The sequence below is a fragment of the Xiphias gladius genome, unplaced genomic scaffold (genome assembly GCF_016859285.1).
Source record: "Xiphias gladius isolate SHS-SW01 ecotype Sanya breed wild unplaced genomic scaffold, ASM1685928v1 HiC_scaffold_1004, whole genome shotgun sequence".
Lineage (NCBI taxonomy): Eukaryota > Metazoa > Chordata > Actinopteri > Istiophoriformes > Xiphiidae > Xiphias > Xiphias gladius.
In genome coordinates, this window is record NW_024401287.1 from 1 (window position 1) to 5,000 (window position 5,000).

General features: G+C 37.0%; 4 non-coding genes across 4 annotated transcripts; all 4 read left to right on the top strand.

The window, feature by feature from the left end:
* The first annotated feature begins 851 nt into the window (after positions 1-851).
* LOC120787011 lies at positions 852-966 on the top strand. The gene has a single exon (XR_005706824.1). It is a non-coding gene; the product is annotated as a U5 spliceosomal RNA (small nuclear RNA).
* A 1,084-nt stretch (positions 967-2,050) lies between these two features.
* On the top strand, positions 2,051-2,166 carry LOC120787010. The gene has a single exon (XR_005706823.1). It is a non-coding gene; the product is annotated as a U5 spliceosomal RNA (small nuclear RNA).
* A 782-nt stretch (positions 2,167-2,948) lies between these two features.
* LOC120787012 lies at positions 2,949-3,063 on the top strand. The gene has a single exon (XR_005706825.1). It is a non-coding gene; the product is annotated as a U5 spliceosomal RNA (small nuclear RNA).
* A 792-nt stretch (positions 3,064-3,855) lies between these two features.
* On the top strand, positions 3,856-3,970 carry LOC120787009. Its single transcript, XR_005706822.1, has one exon. It is a non-coding gene; the product is annotated as a U5 spliceosomal RNA (small nuclear RNA).
* Positions 3,971-5,000: the final 1,030 nt, after the last annotated feature.

Consider the following 5,000-nt stretch of genomic DNA (forward strand, 5'->3'; position numbering starts at 1 on the left):
GGAGAGGAACAACAAGAGTTTAACTCAATTTTTTGATGCTCTGCTTAAATGCTGGGCTTGTCTATGGTGTTAAAAATAAAAATATTTTGTCAAATATTCTGAAGGCTAAAGACAGTTAAAAGACTTGTATATTAGCTTTACTTTAACTTGTTTGCATTTGGAGGATAACTACAAATGATATTGATTCATGTTGCTGCTTCTGTTTTGCTCACATTATCAAAGTTTTCCTACAAATTCTTTTTAAGTAATATACGTTATTCATTAATAGATAATGTGCTTTTTAAAAAACTCTTCAGTAGTACTTATGTGTGGTCTGTTTACAGCGGCTCTTACCACAAGGGGTCGTTGTTCTGCCTATTAGTTTGTAGCATTTTGTGCGTGTGTGTGTGAGAGTGATGCAGAGAGAGGGAGTTATACAGAGAAAGGGAGTGATACAGAGAGAGGGAGGGAGTCCGTCAAATTATAAGTCATATAATTTATTTTAATACAAATAATGAATTTTGAGGTGGCCGCATGAGGTTTCAATCCGGGTTAAATTTACAGACTTTACCGAACGAAAACGGCTAAAACAAAAAACCAGACCCTTAAAAAAGAAAAAAAGAAGCAGCCCATGATGCCTTGCGTCACACCGTGAAACAGAATAAATGTTACTATGTAGCCTGTACGTAGAGGTTTCAAGTGTCGCAGTTAACCGGTGTAAAGTTTACATTCATCAGCACTTGCTACGTTGACAATACGAGTTATGTCTTTGTTTTATTATGTATTATTTAGTGATTATTCACAGTACACCAGCAGTGACGTACGTGGCCTCGCTAAAGTGGAGGGCCTCCTGAGGGTTTTTGAGGTTATATCGCTCTTGTTTCTTTTCAAATCGTATAAATCTTTCGCCTTTTACTAAAGATTTCCGTGGAGAGGAACAACAAGAGTTTAACTCAATTTTTTGATGCTCTGCTTAAATGCGGGGCTTGTCTATGGTGTTAAAAATAAAAATATTTTGTCAAATATTCTGAAGGCTAAAGACAGTTAAAAGACTTGTATAGTAGCTTTACTTTAACTTGTTTGCATTTGGAGGATAACTACAAATGATATTGATTCATGTTGCTGCTTCTGTTTTGCTCACATTATCAAAGTTTTCCTACAAATTCTTTTTAAGTAATATACGTTATTCATTAATAGATAATGTGCTTTTTAAAAAACTCTTCAGTAGTACTTATGTGTGTTCTGTTTACAGCGGCTCTTACCACAAGGGGTCGTTGTTCTGCCTATTAGTTTGTAGCATTTTGTGCGTGTGTGTGTGAGAGTGATACAGAGAGAGAGAGTGATGCAGAGAGAGGGAGGGAGTCCTTCAAATTATAAGTCATATAATTTATTTTAATACAAATAATGAATTTTGAGGTGGCCGCATGAGGTTTCAATCCGGGTTAAATTTACAGACTTGCTAAAACAAAAACCAGACCCTTAAAAAGAAAAACAGAATAAATGTTACTATGTAGCCTGTTAACCGTGTAAAGTTTACATTCATCAGCACTGTTATGTCTTTGTTTTATTATGTATTATTTAGTGATTATTCACAGTACACCAGCAGTGACGGAGAGAGAGAGTGATGCAGAGAGAGGGAGTGATACAGAGAGAGGGAGGGAGTCCGTCAAATTATAAGTCATATAATTTATTTCAATACAAATAATGAATTTTGAGGTGGCCGCATGAGGTTTCAATCCGGGTTAAATTTACAGACTTTACAGAAGAAAAATGGCTAAAACAAAAAACCAGACCCTTAAAAAAGAAAAAAAGAAGCCGGCCCTTCACTCCCATCATGCCTTGCGTCACACCGTGAAACAGAATAAATGTTACTATGTAGCCTGTACGTAGAGGTTTCAAGTGTCGCAGTTAACCGGTGTAAAGTTTACATTCATCAGCACTTGCTACGTTGACAACACGAGTTATGTGTTTGTTTTATTATGTATTATTTAGTGATTATTCACAGTACACCAGCAGTGACGTACGTGGCCTCGCTAAAGTGGAGGGCCTCCTGAGGGTTTTTGAGGTTATATCACTCTTGTTTCTTTTCAAATCGTATAAATCTTTCGCCTTTTACTAAAGATTTCCGTGGAGAGGAACAACAAGAGTTTAACTCAATTTTTTGATGCTCTGCTTAAATGCGGGGCTTGTCTATGGTGCTAAAAATAAAAATATTTTGTTAAATATTCTGAAAGCTAAAGATAGTTAAAAGACTCGTATAGTAGCTTTACTTTAACCTGTTTGTTATTGGAGGATAACTACTAATGATATTGATTCATGTTGCTGCTTCTGTTTTGCTCACATTATCAAAGTTTTCCTACAATTTCTTCTTTTTAAGTAATATACGTTATTCATTAATAGATAATGTGCTTTTTAAAAAACTCTTCAGTAGTACTTATGTGTGTTCTGTTTACAGCGGCTCTTACCACAAGGGGTCGTTGTTCTGCGTATTAGTTTGTAGCATTTTGTGCGTGTGTGTGAGAGTTACAGAGAGAGAGTGATACAGAGAGAGAGAGGAAGTCCGTCAAATTATAAGTCATATAATTTATTTTAATACAAATAATGAATTTTGAGGTGGCCGCATGAGGTTTCAATCCGGGTTAAATTTAAAGACTTGACAGAACAAAAACGACTAAAACAAAAAACCAGACCCTTAAAAAAGAAAAAAAGAAGCAGGCCCTTCACTCCCATCATGCCTTGCGTCACACCGTGAAACAGAATAAATGTTACTATGTAGCCTGTACGTAGAGGTTTCAAGTGTCGCAGTTAACCGGTGTAAAGTTTACATTCATCAGCACTTGCTACGTTGACAACACGAGTTATGTCTTTGTTTTATTATGTATTATTTAGTGATTATTCACAGTACACCAGCAGTGACGTACGTGGCCTCGCTAAAGTGGAGGGCCTCCTGAGGGTTTTTGAGGTTATATCGCTCTTGTTTCTTTTCAAATCGTATAAATCTTTCGCCTTTTACTAAAGATTTCCGTGGAGAGGAACAACAAGAGTTTAACTCAATTTTTTGATGCCTTGCTTAAACGCGGGGCTCTCTATGTTGTTTAAAAAATAATCATTTTCAAAAATTTTGTTCTTTTTATATATTAAAGGACGATAAGATGCATTGTACAGTAGTGGTAGTGAAGCACTTTTTTCTTTTGGATTTGGTTGATGTTCACGAATGATTTTAAACATGTTGAATTATCTTCCCACGTCTGTCTTGATAACATTATCTAAGTTGTCCTACGATTTTTTTTTTTTAAGTATTGTAAGTTATTCATTTATACATAATGTGCTTCTTCTTTTCATATAAATGTGTATGTCACAGATAAACATCGAACATTTAAGAATACCATTCAGTATTGTTTTTAATCTAACTTTATTTCATTATCATTACTTACAGTTACGCATTTTTTGAGTGTGTGTGTGTGTATGTGTGAGTGAGGGGGCGTGTACTTAAACTTAAACTGTGTGTACTTACTTAAACTTAATATATGATTTAATTAGAAGTGGGGAATTTGACTTGGAGGGAAACAATGCATTTGACAGTGCAGAAGTGCGTTTGAATGTGGGATTTAAACGATTATTAAAATTACGATATAACTGAGGAAGCTACGTGAAAACGAAAACCCAATCCCATCATGCCTTGCGTCATAGCATGACGGGCTAACCAATGCTGAAATAAAACGTACTTTTTTTCTACATTAATATTCAACAATATTCATGTTTTCGTGTTTTTCTTTATTTGCTAAGTGGTTTAAAGTCGGCCCCCTTTCACGAACCAGCACTTAAAACGGTTTTGTCGCCCATGTGGTGGGTCTGTGCCGCTGTCGTTTCTCCAGTACACTCTTGTTTCACTTCATATCGTATAAATCTTTCGCCTTTTACTAAAGATTTCCGTGGAGCGGAACAATAAGAGTTTTACCCAATTTTTTGATGCTCTGCTTCTGGCGGAGCTTCCTACATGTGTGAAAAACTAAACGCTAACCAGTAAGTTTCTCCGGGCGTTACGACGAGATACGACGCGGGCGTGCTGCCCTTCTGAGACGTTGCTACGTGACGTAATCGGTTACTCTTCCGTCTGAGCTCATCTCGGTTTCCTCTGACCTCGTGCGAACGTGGGCAGCGATGACTTCACGAGACCAGAGCGGCTGCAAGACCTCGCGGCCGGACGTGAAACAACTGGCCATCAACTGGTCTGACGACTGATTGGCCCCAGAAGTTTGATTCATAGAAACTTGGTGTTTATTTTAATTGTAGATATTTTGATTGTATTAGTCTAATTTCTCACTTCGGCTTATTCCGTTCACGCAGTAACTCTTGTGTAGTCAGCTGTGACTTCTATCAGTCTGGATGCGTTCAAGTCCCACTACAGCTAAATCTCAAAGACTGCAATATGTTACAGTTGTGGTCCGAGGCCGTGAAGTCGGGGGGAGGGGTAGGAGAACTAAATTACCAGGCCCCCAAAATGGGGGAGGGCCCTCACAAAGCCTGGAACTGAAACATTGTTTTTATCTGTAATTTCGAAATTTGACATTATTAGCACGATAAATATTAATTAATTTCATGTAACAAGATAGATGGATAGGTAGATGCAAGAGTCGGTTATTGAACCTAAAGAGGAAATGCAGTGTTGCACCTTCCATTTCACATAAATCAAAAAAACATGGAGGAAGGTAAATTAAAATTAAACTAGGTTTTAGTCTGCATTAACTAAACAGACTAAAAACTTATAAAAAGTAATAGCAAAAAATAGAGACTAAAGATAGATTAAAATACAGTGAACAATGGTGGTTATATAATACGCTGTATTATAATACACTGTACATTAGTGCAAGTCTGGTGCACTAATGTCAGAGCTTCTGACGCCATCATGTCATTCAAAAAAAAAAAAGTAAAAGCAGCCTACAAAAGAGAAGGAAAACCATAATGGGGGAAGCAGCGGAGACACAGTTCATGCGAACAAACCTTGGTCCCAGTGTGTCAGA